A 17,053-nucleotide genomic window follows, 5' to 3' on the forward strand; every position below is an offset into this window, starting at 1 on the left:
TTTTCAGATTTTACAAATATTTGAGACTTATAAAAACTTTGTGAATCCTCTTGGAAAATAGTATCAAATATTTTGGAAATGAGCGTGGCAAGTCATTATTGTGTTTTGCCTAAAACCAGTTGGAAATCTTAAATCAAAATATCCAATCAATTGAATGTTTAAAAAGGTCGTCTTTTGAATCTTTTTAGCAAATTTGGATTATTGAACACTAAGCTTACAAACAAAATCTCTACCTACAAAAATCAAGGGACTAATTCAACAAATGAATGATGTGTGCCTAGGCTCTCAAGTCTTAATTTGGAAATTCTGAAATTGTTGTTTGGAATCTTGATTGTGAAAAAACTTGTAATGGACATTTATTTTTAATTAGAAAGTTACAGATTCTGTTACTTTGTGCTGTGATAGTAACATATCACAGAAACTTATATTTTACAGTTCAGGAAGCTGAGAGTCCAAGATCCATGAGACAGCATTTGGTGATAACTTTCTTGCTGGGTCATCCCATGGCAGAGGGTATAGAAGGGTAAGGGGGCAGTAACTTATCCTGTTATGAAATCCTATTCCCATCATAACAGCATAACCCACTTATGAGGGCAGAGCCTCATCACCTCAACAAACTTACCTCATAATATTCTTTCAGTGACATTAAATTTCAATGTGAATATTGGAAAGGACACAGAATCAGATCATAGCAGCCTTATTGACATGAAATAAAGATTATAGGTTTATACCATCTAAATTTGGCACTAATGTAAAAAGAATCATAAACAGAGATAACATGTTAGCATATTTTGCATGGTGAAAACATTAGATGAAGAGAGGCACTTTGAAGAGAAGGGAGACCTATAAAAATACTTGGCTAAAGTATACACACATTTTTAAATAAAAATTTGAATTTAAGATATTCTTTATAATAATTGTCACTGAGTTTAACAGGGATATCAATAATTGTAGAAAGATTGTTTTCCTGATTAAAAATATAATATGCTGAAAAGAGTCAACTGAGAAAATCAGGATAGGCAAATATTAATCACAAAATTTAAACATGACCAGGATTGTGGGAAATGCACTGAAATTTTTAAATGAGATCTTCTTTAAAAATATATTCTTCGGAAAAAAATATCTCTGACATGAGATTAAAGAACACATGAGGTTAAGAATCTGATTAAAGAACATGGATATGGATGTATACAAAGAGCTATCATTCTTCAAGAGTTTATAGCCAATATAAAGATTTTATATTTTTTAAAGACACTTTGGTACTTATGAAACTGTAGAATTTTAATTTGCATAAAATATTTTATTTAAAATGAGTTTCTGACTAGAACCATTGTATTAAATAAAGCCATTACTTGTTTTCACTGGAACTGTTGTGTTTTACTAGAATCATTAGTTTTTAACTATACCATTGTATAGGCATAGTGAAAAACTAAAGCTAATCATCAGCCCATATAAAATGTTCCAAATAATGTATAAATTTATTATTAACTACTTCTTATGCCCCTCCTTTTTTAACTCTCAAAATGTTTCAGTTTAAATCTTAAATTATATGGTCACAACATAAAATTTAGACACAATAATCTAAGTTTTTCAGTGGTTGCTTAATACCAAAACACAACACCAACAAAACAAAATAATCTGTCAGACCTCTATTGAGAGCACCTTATGGAAGGCCCATGAGGCTTGAAATCTTACATTTATTGATGTTGCCACAGGTGAACATGAGTCACTGAGAAAAGGTTAAAGTATTCACAGTATCGGCCACTTAATGGGGGAGAATATTTAATAGTTATTGTACAAATCTGGTAGACTCAAATGATACCTGTCTACTAACTGCAAATAGTATGTATTTTGAATTCGTTGTAGTATCTTGATATGGTTGAAAGCCCAGTCCAATAAGGAGGACACGGTTTTGAGAAAAAAGAAAACGAAGGCTTCTTGCTTTGCTAACAAAGGAGAAACACAGGAGACTTCTGTCCCAAAGGCTGTGATTCTGCCTATCAGCAGGAACAGGGGTCTTATACAAAGGTGATTCAAAGGCTACATTCTACATGTTCTCTGTCTGGAGTTGTAATTCACTTGTTAATTTTGGAGAGAGTCATTTCTGAGATCATCTGGTACCATCCCCAAAGTCTGGATTACATCCTTCCTTTGGTGGGTGTGAACTCTAAGACAGAGAAATTTGCCTGAAATGGGGAAAAAAACATAATCCTGTTCCCCCTGAAATTAGGGAGAAGAAGTGACAGAAGAAGAGAATAAAATATGTATTTTAAAAATGAGTTACAGGGACAGAGCAGCAAGAGCTCTAATCAAAACACAAGGTGCACCACTGTTACATTGACACCAGATGTGTGTAGCACTATTAGAATATAATGTGTGAAAGCATTCAATATGGACAAGAAGACTGCTATTAACAAGGAAATGCTGCACCAATGTGCATGTGCCCATACAAACACACACGCACACACACACACACACACACACACACATACACATTCTCTCTCTCTCTCTCTCTCTCTCTCTCTCTCTCTCTCTCTCTCTCTTCTGGTAATTAAGAATACAAAGGAATGGTAAACTATAATCAAGATTTTAGAAAATGTATAGAAATTTTAAAGTGAGATCATGGTTTGAAAATATATTGTTCAGAAACATACTTGTGACATATTAGGGAACACATGAGGTTAAAAATCTGATTAAAGAACATGGGTGTATGCAAAGGACTATCATATGCTTCAAATAGTTTATGACTAATATAAGGATACATTGGTACATACAGACTTGTGGTATTTTCATTGTTACAAAATGTTTTTTAAATGAGTTTTTGACTAGAAACATTATAGTAAATAAAACCATTATTTATTTTAAATGGAACTATTGTTTTAGTAGAATCATAAGTTTTTAACAGTATCATTTGTATAGAAATACTGAGAAAATAAAGCTAATTATCATCCCATATAAAATATTATAAAAATGCATAATTTTATTATTGAACATTTCTTGTGCCCTTTTTGTCCCATGCTCAAAATGTTTCAGTTTGAATATTATCTGGTCACACCATAAAACTCAGACAAAATAATTTAAGTTTGTCAGTGGCTGTTTAATATCAATAAAACAAGAAATAAAAAGAAAACAATCTATCAGATCAAATGAAAGCCCCTGATGGAAGGTCCTTAAGATGAAAAATCTTATAATGACATTAAACAATTACCACTTATTCATATTGATAACATGAAGATGAATTATTGAGAAAAGGTAAAATTATGCACAGTATCAGTCATTTAAATGGGGGAAATCATATAAAAGTTATACTACAAATCTGGTGGTTTCATATGATACCGATCAGATGATTGTAAATAGGAATGAATTTTGAATTCTTTATATCATCTTGATATTGTGGAAAGCTCAGTCCTAGGTCCCCAATGCCAATCCAATAATGAGGACAACATTTTGAGAAAAAGGAAAGGCAAGAATTATTGCTTTGCCAGCAAAGGAGAAACACAGGACACTCTAGTCCTAAATGCTGTGATACTGTACAAAAAGAGGGGGCTTTTAAACAGGAAATTCAAAGGCTATATTGCAAATGATCCCTGTCTGGAGCTGTAATTCACTTGTTAATTTGGGAGAGAGTGATTTCTGAGATCTTCTGGTACCATCCCCAATGTGTGGATTACTTCCTTCCTTTGGTGGGTGTGAACTCAAGGAGAGATAAATCTGCCTGAAATGGGGAAAAAGCTAATCCTATTCCCCCTGAAATTAGGGAGGAGCAATGAGAAAATAAGAGAAAAAAAACATATCTATTTGAAAAATGAGTTAAAAGGGGCGAAGCAGCAAGAACTCTATACAAAACACAAGGTGGACACAGTTAAATTGACACCAGTTGTGTGTAGCACTATTAGAATATAATGTGTGAAAGCATTCGATATGGACAAGAAGACTGCTATTAACAAGGAAATGCTGTAGCAATATGCATGTGCCCATATAAACACACACATTTTTCTGTAATTAAGAACACAAAGCAATGGTAAACCATTTATTCCACAAGTATTTGATGAGTACAATCTAAATGCCAGGCACATTTTTGAATGTTTTGTATTTGTTCACAAAATGACCTAATTTCCAAAATTCATGCCATAGGGTAAGATAAAATTTCAGCAGATGGAGTGCGGCTGCACTTGAAACTGCACCCGGGTTGAGTTTGAGAATGACTCCTAAGTCTTAACTGGCCACATGTGTGACACATTTTGTTTCTTTTCTGATATTAAAAAGCCAACATGTTCAATACCTGAAGTAAATTAATAATCTCCTTTAAAGATACAGATATTTGGCAGAAATGCAAGACAACTTTTACAAAGAAGAGCGGTGAAGCTAGTATTTGCATATTGCGGCCCCTACAATTATTGAATAAAGGAGGTTTGAAGACTTTTGAAAGACACTAGGAAAAAAAAGCAGATGAGCAATACACTAGAGCCTGAGTCCCTGACCTGTTACCAAACACCTTGGGCCTTGTCCCTGATGGCCATGCTGTTGCTCCTCATTATTATGAGGAGAAGGTTTTGAGATCAAGGTAAAAGGAGGTTTATTGCTTTGCCAGCAAAGGGGAAACACAGGGGACTCCTGTGCCAGAAGATTTGATCCTGCCCATCAGGGAAAACAGAGGGTTTTTAAGGAGACTATTCAAAGGCTCCACTCCAGGTTTGCCCTGACCAGGGGTTCCCAGGAGCATCCTGATGGTGTGTTAGGATTAACTAGTTTATCTGGGAGATCATCACTTCCTAGTTCTTCTGGTGAATTCTCCTTCCTGTGAAGAACAGATAACTCAAGGCAATCTTGTTCCCTGCCCCCAGGTTAGGGAGGGAGAAAGGGAGAAGGGGAAAAGAAAAACATTTCCCTTTTAAAATAAGCAGCCAGGGTTATATTCAAAAGGTAAAGTGGACCACTCTTACAACCCCAGTGCTTTCACCAATCAACTTCACCATCCAAATTGAATTGTCAAGTGTGTTTATGTCCAGCTGAATATTTGTGGAAAAAAAATAGTTCTCTTTTTCATCAGGTCTTGACCCACAAACTGTCAAGTTCCTTAGACAGACTAAGCGCCTGGGTCCTAGGTCCACTTAGGGTTCATATGACCACTCTTTATGCAGTCAGTACCCTTATGACTGCATTGACTGCCTAGGAGATAATAGAATGAGAATCCTAGAAATGAGTGGAACTAGAACCACTCCTCATTTGCCTTTTGGCCTTTGATGTTCCCAGAGCGAGTTTTTGAACTGGGCACGATATTTGTTGGTAAAAGGCAGTTGTGGTTGTTTTTTCCCCAAACCCATCTCCAACTCTCTCCTTGTTTTCCCCACCCCCCTGTCCTTGCCTAGCCCTCACCTATCCTAAACTTTCCAGTGACACCGAGACCCACCGATCATCAACTTGGGTCAAACCATGCACCCCTCGCATGGAGCTAGACGGGCAGAAGACACCTCCCAGACCGGGCACTCTGGAGCACAGTGCCAAAAATCCACAGCTTCCTCTGCAGGTGAACAGCCTCGCATTGGAGATTATAGACTAGTGAAAACCCTCGGCAAGGGGACCTTCGCCAAAGTCATGCTGGCCCGTCACATCGTCACAGATAAAGAAGTGGCAATCAAGATCATCGATAAGAGACATCTGAAGCCACAAGTCCTCGAAAAGATGTACAGAGAGGTGAGAATCCTCAAGATGTTAGACCACCCACACATCCTGAAGCTCTATGAAGCTCTGGACTGCGAAAAAGCACTCTGTTTGGTCCTGGAGTACGCCAGTGGAGGGGGAGTTTTGGACTATCTGGCCAAAAAAGGAAGACTGCAGGAAGAGGAGGCAAGATGTATATTCCGGCAGATCGTGTCTGCAGTCCAATATTGTCACCAAAAGCAGGTCGCCCACCGAGACCTGAAGGCGGAGAATCTGTTATTAGACGCACAGATGAACATCAAGCTAGCCGATTTTGGACTCAGCAACGAGTTTACACTTGGGTGTAAACTCGACACGTTTTGCGGCAGTCCGCCCTATGCAGCTCCAGAGCTCTTCCAGCAAATAGAGTATGATGGTCCAGAAGTGGATGTGTGGAGTCTTGGCGTGGTTCTGTACACCCTAGTCACCGGGTCGCTTCCTTTTTTTGGGCGCAATGTGAGAGAACTTAGAGACAGAGTGCTACAAGGTACATACCAAATCCCTCTGTACATGTCAACAGAATGTGAAAATCTGCTGAAACGCTTGCTGGTGCTCAATCCAACTAAGCGAAGCACCCTGGCCGAAATTATGGGAGACAGGTGGATCAACAGAGGCCATGATGTCCTCCAACCCTTTGTTGGTCCAGAGGTGGCCATCTCCCATAGAAACATCTCGTTGGCTAAGGTGCAGCCAAGCAGGGGCCTCAGAAAGAGCACCAGCTGGCCTCCTCACCGCAAAGTGCAGCGAAGCGTTTCCACTCAGAAGCAGACACAGTCCCTGCACCATGCTGGAACTGGGCCATATCTGACCAGCACTGCCCAGAGTCACCTCAGAGAACATCCAATGGCCTCCCAGAAATCCGGCGGCAGTGCTGTGGGAGGAAAGGGAATTTCTCCAGCCAGGCCCATACCTGGGATCACCACCAGTCCCAAGGAGCTGGAGACTCCTGAGTTCAAGAAAATGCCTGCTGCCTACAAGAGCAGCACACCATCTGGAGGGAGGACACTGTGGAGTAAGTACATTTGCCGCAAAACATCCAAAGCAGACACACATTCAGTGAGCCGGAATGGCCAGAACAACAGCACCTTCCCTCCTCAGAGCCCTCCAGAGACTTCAACCCACAGTGTCCCAAGTACCTCCACCCGGGGCTGCATCTGCTTCCCCAGAGCCAGTGCCCTTCGTCGAATGTTCCACCGCCAGCCCCGGGAATGCCAAACTGCAACACGCGAAGGTCCTCTTGCTTCATCCAGCTGCTTCCATCCAGCTGAAGAATTGCCCCAGACTCAAAGAGGCACCACTGGGGTTTTTACATCTAAAATCATAAGAAGGCCTCCAGCTGAGTCTGAGAAGACCCCGAGATATAAGGGCTCAAGTCATCATGTCCCTACTGAGCAGAGAAAGGAGAACCATCAAGCAAAACCTCGCTCCCTGCACTTCACCTGGAGAATGAAAATCACCAGTGCCATGGATCCTAGTGACATCATGAGGGAAATCCGCAAGGTGCTAGATGCCAACAACTGCCAATACATGCAGAAGACGCCCTTTCTGCTCTTCTGCATGCATGGAGATGGGTACACCCAGAAAGTGGTGCAGTGGGAGATGGAAGTGTGTCAACTTCCCAGAGTATCTCTCAACGGGGTCCGCTTCAAGCCGGTTTCAGAGAAATCAAAGGCCTACAAAAACCTGGCTTCCAAAATTGCCTGTGAGCTCCAACTGGAACCCAGTCATTAGAACCAAAATGAAGCAGCAACTTGAAGTCTTTTCCTCAACACTGATGGACATATAGAATAACATTTAGGCAATTTTGGGGAGCAGTGACTAAATTAGGGTTTTCTTTAATTGTCCCAGGAGGTGATGCCCCTCCTGGGAATTCTTGATGCAAGGCGCTGGTCAAGACTGCCCAGTTACTTGGGTTAAGGCCTGTTCCACATAGGGAGGTATTCAGTTCTTGAACTTGTGGTTCAGGTGGCAGGGCTCAGCGGTGGAACGTTATGGGCACAAGCTGCTACTCATAATTGGACTGGTCATACATATGACATTGGTTTTGATGGCTTTGTCCAAATTTTCTCACACACACAAAAGAAAACCTTTTAAGGATAAAACTTGTGTAACAAACGTGTTGAGCTGGCTCCTGACGGTTGCACTCTACCAGGGTGTAATGGACACCAAGTTCCAGCTTTTTCACCCCTTGGATTTCTGTCTTTTCTCATCCCCAATGGCCCCTCATCTGGTTTCCTCAATCAACCACCCTGCAGGTGGCAGGAGATGGGACCCAAACAGGCTATTACACTGTGGAGTGCAATGACCACAAGCCATCTCAGTGTGATCAATGAAAGGGGTTTTGGGAGAAAGTTTGTGCAAAGCAAGCCAAACCAGGGTCATAAATAGGGGCAACCCGATTATGATGACCAGCTTGCTCTGATAAACTTCAAACTCCCACACCTGGCATCCAAACCTCATGGTCAAGAAGTGAAGAACCCCATGAGTGTCACAGAACCTCTGTTTGAACAGATGGTTCCCATAGCAACTGGGACGTCTCAAGGGGTGCTATCCCACTGAGAGTTCCCAAGACAGCCTTTGTCTTTGTCACAGAACATTTCAAAAACACTAATCCGCTGCTTCAGACAGGCATTGTCATTTCCATCTTCCATCTTCTACATCATGACCTGAAAATCTGAGGTGAAGAACACCACACCTGGGAGTGGAAGCGGGTCTTCACTATGAATGCCCTAAAGTCATGGGACGCTGAAAAAGAAATGAAAAAAAAAGAGAGAAAGCGGCATTTGAGACATGCCAATTCCTAACAGTACAGTGCTCCATCAATGGCTTTCATTTCAGAGGTACTCCACCTCTCCTTACATGCTCTCCATTGAATGATCCCAAGACAGCCTTTGCCTCTGTCACAGACCTGTAAAGAACCCTAATGCAGTTGCTGCCTCAGACAGTCATTGTCATTTCCATCTTCCATCGTCTACATCATGACAGTAAAATCTGAGGGAAAGAACACCACGACTGGGAGGGGAAGCTGCAGTTTCCTATGAATGCCCTAAAATCAAGGGACACCAGAAAAGTAAGAAAAAAAGAGCCATTTAAGACCTGCAAATTCCTAACACTACAGTGATGCACTAAAGGCTTCCATTTCAGTGGTAATCCATTTCTCCTAACAGATTCTCCATTGAATGTTTCCAAGACAGCCATCGCATCTGTCAGATCATTCAAGAACCCTAATCCAGTTGCTGCTTCACACTAGCATTGTTGTTTCCATCTTCCATCTTGTACATCCTGACAGAGAAATCTGAAAACAAAACAAAAAAAGAACACCACGACTGGGAGTGGAAACTGCGTCTACTATGAAAGACCTAAATTCATGGAACCCTGAAACAGAAAGATGCACTTGAGACCTGCAAAGACTTAACAGTTCAGTGCTCCATTAAGGGGTTTCAGTTCAGAGGTAATGCATCTCTATCACGTGCTCTCCATTGAATGTGCCCAAGACAGCCATTGCCTCTGTCACAGAACCTTTCAACAAGCCTAATCCAGTTGCTGCTTCATATAGCCATTGTTGTTTTCATCTTCCATCTTCTACATCATGACAGTAAAATCTGAGAAAAAGACTGCCAGGCATGGGAGTGGAAACTGGCCTGTACTACGAATTCCCTAAAGTCATGGGACACCAAAAAAGAAAGAAAGGTAGACCCATTTGAGACCTGCAAATTCCTAACAATATAGTGATCCATCAATGGCTTTCAGTTCACAGGTAATCCATCTCTCCTAACATGCTCTCCATTTAATGTGCCCAAGACAGCCATTGCCTCTGTCACAGAACATTTCAAGAACCCTAATCCAGTTGCTGCTTCAGACAGGCATTGTTGTTTCCATCTTCCATCTTCTACATCATGACCTGAAGTTCTCAGGTAAAAAACACCTGGCCCGGAGTGGAAGCTGGCCTTACTATGAAAGACCTAAAAGTCATGGGATCCTGAAAAAGAAAGAATGACCCATTTGAGACCTGAAAATTCCTAACAGTTCAGTGCTCCATCAAGGCCTTTCAGTTTAGAGGTTATATGTCTCTTCTAACATGCTTTCCACTTCATGTTTTCAAGATAGTCATTGCCTCTGTCACAGAAGATTTCAAGAACATTAACATAGCTGCTGCTGAAAACAGTCATTGTCATTTCCATCTTTCATCTTCTACAGCATGACAGTAAATTTGGGGGAAAATACTCCAAATCTAGGAGTGCATGCTGGCCTGTACTCTGAATGCCCTGAAGTCATGGAACCCCCAGAAGAAAGAAAGAACCATTGGAGACCTGCCAATTCCTAACAGTTCACTGCACCTTCATTGGCTGTCACTTCTGAGGTCATACATCTCTACTAACATGCTCTTCATTTAATGTTCCCAAGCAACCATTGACTGTCACAGAAATTCTCAGAACCCTAATCCAGTTGCTGGTCCACACAGGCATTGTCGCTTCCTTCTTCCATCTTCTACATCATGACAGTGAAATCTGAGGAAAAGAACACCAAGACTGGGAGTGGAAGCTGGCCTGTACTGGGAATGCCCTAAACTCATGGGCCCTGAGAAAGAGTGAAGGACCCCTGTAAGACATACAATTCCCAACAGTCCATTGCTGCAAAAATGGCTTTCAGTTCAGAGGTAATCCATCTCTCCTAACATGGTCCCCATTTAATGTGCCCAAGACAGCCATTGCCTCTGTCACAGAACATTTCAAGAACCCTAATCCAGTTGCTGCTTCAGAAGTCATTGTGTGGATTCCGCCTTCCATCTTCTACATCATGATTGTAAAATCTGATGAAAAGATCACCACACCTTGGAGTTGAAGCCCTCCTTTACTATGAATGCCCTGAAGTTATGCGACCCGGAAAACAAAAGAAAGACCTGCTTAAGACATGTAATATTCTAACAGTTCAGTGCTCCATCAATGGCTTTCACTTCAGAGGTAATCCATCTCTCCTAAATTAATTTCCCTTTAATGTGCCCCAGACAGCCATTGCCTCTGTCACAGAACATTTCAAGAACCCTAATGCAGTTGGTACTTCACATAGGCATTGTTGTTTCCATCTTCCATCTTCTACATCATGACAGTAAAATCTGAGAAAAAGAACACCACGCCTGGGAGTGGAAGCTGGCCTATACTATGAATGCCCTAAACTAATGAAACACCAAAAAAGAAAGAAAGATAGACCCATTTGAGACCTGCAAATTCCTAACACAACAGTGCTCCATCAATGGCTTTCAGTTCAGGGGTAATCCATCTCTTTTCACATGCTCTCCATGGGATGTGCCCAAGACAGCCATTGCCTCTGCACAAAACATTGCAAGAACCCTAATCCAGTTGCTGCTTCACACAGGCATTGTTGTTTCCATCTTCCATCTTCTACATCATGACTTTAAAATCTGAGGAAAAGAACACCATGCCTGTGAGTGGAAGCTGGCCTATACTGTGAAGGCTCTAAAGTCATGGGACACTGAAAAAGAAGGACCCACTTGAGACATGCAAATTCCTAACAGATCAGTGCTCCATATGTGGCTTTCAATTGAGAGGTAATCCATCTCTCCTGATACACTCTTCATTTAATGTGCTCAAGAGAGCCATTGCCTCTATCACAGAACATTTCAAGAACCCTAATCCAGTTACTACTTCAGAAGTCATTGTCCTTTCCACCTTCCATCTTCTACATCATGACCTGAAAATCTGAGGAATAGAACACAATGCCTGGGAGTGAAAGCTGAACATTAGTATGAAAGACCCAAAAGTCATGGGACCATGAAAAAGAAAGAATGACTCATTTGAGACCTGAAAATACCTAACAGTTCAGTGCTCCATCAATGCCTTTCAGTTGAGAGTTTACATGTCTCTCCTAACATGCTCTCCATTTCAAGTTCCCAAGAGAGCCATTGCCTCTGTCACAGAAGATTTCAAGAACACTAACCCAGCTGCTGCTTCAAACAGTCATTGTCATTTCCATCTTCCATCTTCTAGAGCATGACAGTGAAATTTGGGGGAAAATACTCCAAACCTGGGAGTGCATGCTGGCCTGTACTCTGAATGCCCTGAAGTCATGGAACCCCCAGAAGAAAGAAAGACCCATTGGAGACCTGCCAATTCCTAACAGTTCAGTGCACCTTCATTGGCTGTCACTTCTGAGGTCATACATCTCTACTAACATGCTCTTCATTTAATGTTTCCAAGACAACCATTGACTGTCACAGAACTTTTCAGAACCCTAATGCAGTTGCTGCTCCACACAGGCATTGTCGTTTCCTTCTTCCACCTTCTACATCATGACGGTGAAATCTGAGGAAAAGAACACCATGCCTGGGAGTGGATGCTGGCCTTTACTATGAAAGACCTAAGTCAGAGAAGAAAAGAAAGACCTACTTGAGACCTGCCAATTCCTAACACTCAGTGCTCTGTGATTGGCTATCACTTCTAAGGTAATCTATCTCTCTTAACATGCTCTCCATTTACTGTTCCCAAGATAGCATTGCCTCTGTCACAGAACATTTCAAGAACCCTAATCCACTTGCTCCTTCAGACAGGCATTGTTGTTTCCATCTTGCATCTTCTACATCATGACAGTGAAATCTGAGGAAAAGAACACCAAGCCTGAGAGTGGAAGCTGGCCTGTACTGGGAATGCCCTAAACTCATGAGACCCTGAAAAAGAGTGAAGGACCCCTGTAAGACATACAATTTTGAAAAGTTCATTGCTGCAAAAATGCCTTTCAGTTCAGAGGTAATCCTTCTCTCTTAATATGCTCTCACTTACTATTCCCAAGACAGCCATTGCCTCTGTAACAGAACATTTCAAGAACCCCAATCCATAACACATGGTGTGCATGTGACCTTCAGTGAAGTTTCTCACTCAATGTATTTTGAGTGATCCTTTCACAAGTGTACCTGTCTCCCTTGACTTTGTTAGGAACACAAGAGTGCATTTTAATGGTATGTTCTTTCTGATTGACACAATCTCTGTTCACACACATTCATACCATATTCATGACTACAGCCAAGCACTGTGATGAATTGGTAGCCATATTTTAATCTTTAGGTGACATAGCATACAAGCTTTCTATCATTTTGTTCCTAAATTCTTATATTTGAACATTAAATAGTACTTATAATTGTATTTTTTGTTCCATCAATCATAAACACTCATTTTTTATTCTCTGCTTTAAAACATACAGATATTAGTACTTTTGACTCTTACTCTGAGTTCTTTCTTTTTTGTTTAAGAGAAAGAGAGAGAGAGAGAGAGAGAGAGAGAGAGAGAGAGAGAGAGAGAGGATTATTTATTTTTTATATTTCGGTGGACACAACATCTTTGTTTTTTTTTGTTTGTTTGTTTGTTTGTTTGTTTTTATGTGGTGCTGAGGATCTAACCCAGGCCACACACATGTCAGGTGAGCATGCTACCACTTGAGCCACAACCCCAGCCCCCTCTGAGTTCTTTCAACTTCTGTTATTTGTATTTTATTTTTTACATTGTCAAGATTGGACAATTATCTAGTATATATTACATGGAAAAGGAAGTCCATTAAATCTTAAATTAAGAATATTTCCATTCTGCGTATGTCATGATGGTTAAAAAAAATAGACCAACAAAGTTTCATGCATAATAACGATAGTCTTTCAGAACAGGAACACTTCATCACTAAATTCTCCTGTCAAGAAACCTCAGAATATTCAATATGAGATGTACATATGTCCTTAAGAGATGAACACTGACACTGAGGCCAATCAGGTCAATCAAGTCAAGATAGCCAATCTTATTGGCTACCCATGTCAGGTAGGTGGTCTGATTTTATTTTCTATTAAACTCATGTTTCCACTGACTTCTTTGTGTACACACAGGTGTTCATGCTCTGCCTACGTGAATTTATTCAGACAACATGCAATTCAGGTGTTGCTTGCTTCTTTAATCTTGTAAATGAGGAAAACTACTCACAATACTTATGATACTATGATTTTGTAATTCCATTTCACTGAGTAGTGTCTTTTTTCTCTCTTTCTTTTCTTTCCCTTTTGGTACTGGAGATTGATCCCAGGTGTGATTTACCACTGGACTACATTCTCAGTCCTTTTTAATTTTTATTTTTCAGACAGGGTCTCACTAAGATGTGAAGGTTAGCTTTCCACTTGTGATCCTTCTGTCTTGGTCTCCCAAGTGGCTGGGATTACAGGTGTGAGCCACTGTACCTGGCATTTCATTTTCTTTCACTGGCTCAGTGGTTTGTTTTCCAATTATCTTCCTTTTCCTCATCAATATTTGCCTTCAGTATATAATCTTCCTTCAATTTGTCCTATTTCGTCTAATGCAGTTACATTCAACAAACTAGGATCATGATAAGAACAAAAATTCCAAGAGGTGTGTGGTGCACAACTATCCTAACAACTACTCGGGAGACTGAAGCAGGAGCATCAGAAGTTTGAGGCCAGCCTCAGCAATTTAAAGAGACCCTGACTCAGAAAATGAAAAAGGTTGGTGATGTAGCTCAGTGGCAGAGTGCTCCTGAGTTTAATCCCTAGTACCTAAAAAGTAAAGAAAATAATAGAGAAAACACAAGAATTTCTCTTGGGGAATCACAGAAACCCCAAGTTCCACATGTTAAAAACTAAATTCATCACACAGAATCCAGCCTGTCTTCCCCATTTAAGGACACCCAATGCCAAGACCAAAAACCAGGAAGGCTTCCTACTTCCCTTCTTTTGGACTCTGTCCTTCCTGCTGTGAAGTCTTATCTGCTGGGCCTCATAAAGACCAGTTGGATTGGGGCAGTTTTCTCTGTCCTCACTTCTGCTACCTCTGTTTGGCCCCAATGAAATTTTGAATTCTCTTACTGAAGAACTGTTCCCTCTTGATTGTTCTCCTTGCATACAGTCTTGCTCACCTTCACACACTTCTCCACTTCCAGTCCGAACAATCTGTTTTATATTCAGATCCAGCAAAAATCAGTTTTTCCTTGAAAACATTATATAATGCCTCAAATCCCTGACATGCTATTTGTGGCCTTTCATTGTCTAGATTCTGTTTATGACATCAGCATAGTGTCATAACACCCCTCCTCTAAGTCTTACTTCAGTGACACTGAATGATTCCTGAGCCTCTAACATGAACTTTGTATTTGGCCCTTATCTGGCCCTTAGGTTTTTGCGTATTGTGTCCCCTCTCACTGGAACATTCTTTCATCACTCTCCTCTCCTGGCCAATTTGTATATCTAGGTTCCCTACAGATGACAAACCCTTCCTGAACATCCTCTTAATTATCTTTACAAAGATAATGTTGTAGTTACTTCTCAGAACACCTATATCATGCTGACATGATCTCTCTATATATTTTACCTTGAACTGTGCATTTCTCACAGAGATTATATCATATTTGCTGCTTATCCTCAACACCTGTTACAGATAGTGACATTGCCTGTTGTCTGTTTGCTAAGTGGATGAATTACAAGTCCTGAGTCATAGATTGCTTGATTCTCTCAGGATAATTGCAGTAGAGAAGATGACTATCTCATGGGGTAATGTAAGTACCATTTTTTAAAGGAATGGATGAATTAGATAACATCTTTAAGCTGCTCTTAGGGTCTGGAGAGAAATACATTCACTGTCATTGAACATTTGGAAGTAAACACTATGACATCAGCTTGGTCTAACCCTTTTCAAGCTAACAGTCTTCATCTATCACTTTCAAGATTTTCCACATGACAAAAAAAAATACCCTTTTTCTGTATGCTTTAATTCTCTAGTTGCCTCAGTTGTAGGAAAAAAAATGTCTCTTGTATTTTGGGCAGTATATATGATGATCTTCATAGTTATTTTAAGCCATATTACATTAGGATAAACTTGATTCAACTATTTAAATTTAAATACAAAAACTCATTTGTTTTCTCTCAGAAATCTATCTGAAATCTTTCTGCAATCCACTTATTTAAAAAAAAAAACTTTCCAAAAGCAATATTGTCCTCTAATGCCCTAATTAACCTCTACAAACTGTATTTGTATTCCCTCTGCAGTGATTTCAAAATCTCTATGATCCCTGGAATGCTTTTTATATCAATGGGAGAGCTGGGTTCTACTGAAAGGTTTGGATTTATTGTCTAAGTTTTGCTTATCCAATTCTTCCATGGTACTATTATCCATTGTTAAAAGCAAACATTTTCTTTTCTATACTTTATTCTTTGTTCTTTAAGATTTGTTCTACTTGTTTTCTAATAGCAAATCATTACTGTTTGAGGGAATTTTGGTTGAATTTCCCATATTCAAAAATTACTCTGAAAATCATATCGTCAGACTAAAATTTGGCATAGAAATCAGCGCAACAAGACTTTTAACATCTATGAGTCCGGCCGCCTTCATTGATTAGATCAAGTCTGACTGAACACAAGAATAATGGCAGGAAGAATCTGGGCCTTGGCAAGCTCCCTTCCCAAACTCACACTCAACTTAAGTAGTTTTACTTTTATTTGTTGCATATGTTAGACAGCTGAGTAAAGACTTCATTTGGGAAAAAAATTAATGGAAAATATTGCTACAAAATATTTTAAGATCTTTTACCTCAGAGCCTGGGTAAAGCTTAGCGAAGATAGAATACAAAGCTCCCTAAGGGCACCATTCCTTTTGATTATATCTCCAATATGGCCTATTTGATGTATACTTGGCTAGCTTATCAGTATTGTGCATCATACTCAGAATCTCTAGGACAATTCCCATATATTATGAATGTACCCAAGGCTCATGCATAGCAGTAATTGTCCAGTGTGTGCCTTTGAAACCTCTGTCAAACCTAAGGCTGAGGAAGGCTGGTTTCCTTCATTGAGCATTCTGAAAGAGAGAGAGAGAGAGTGTGTGTGTGTGTGTGTGTGTGTGTGTGAGAGAGAGAGAGAGAGAGAGAGAGAGAGAGAGAGAGAGAGAGAACCTCAAATAAGCTTGACTTGGAGATTATTCTGTTTATCTGTACATTTTTACTATCCACTAAAATTTTTAAATATCTAAAATATGCAAGTACATGGCAGAAGCAAATCAGAACTTTTGTATTTCTGTTTCTTTCCAACAGTGCTCCTGCGGTGTTGTCACTTGAGGAGGACATTGCTTCAAGTGCATATGACCATCATCTCTTCTCCAGTCTACATTTAGTGGTACTGTTCCTTTTGGAAAATGGCCTTGCTGTACTCTACGGATTCTAGGGAAAAGGGTATCAATACAGCCCTCTGGAAACTCATGGACACTGAGTCACATGACCCTGTTAGCCAAAAATACTACTACTATGGGATTTGTACTTCATTTAGAAAGAAATAAGTGCTCTTCTCTTAGACTAGTGAGATGAG

The 17,053-nt window shown here is 40.2% G+C and overlaps 1 pseudogene; it reads left to right on the plus strand.

Annotated features, from left to right (window-relative positions):
- The first annotated feature begins 5,433 nt into the window (after window positions 1–5,433).
- LOC144256426 (MAP/microtubule affinity-regulating kinase 3 pseudogene) lies at window positions 5,434–7,431 on the plus strand (annotated as a pseudogene).
- The last annotated feature ends 9,622 nt before the right edge of the window (window positions 7,432–17,053 follow it).

This window comes from Urocitellus parryii, chromosome 8, assembly GCF_045843805.1.
Source record: "Urocitellus parryii isolate mUroPar1 chromosome 8, mUroPar1.hap1, whole genome shotgun sequence".
NCBI classification, from domain to species: Eukaryota; Metazoa; Chordata; class Mammalia; order Rodentia; family Sciuridae; genus Urocitellus; species Urocitellus parryii.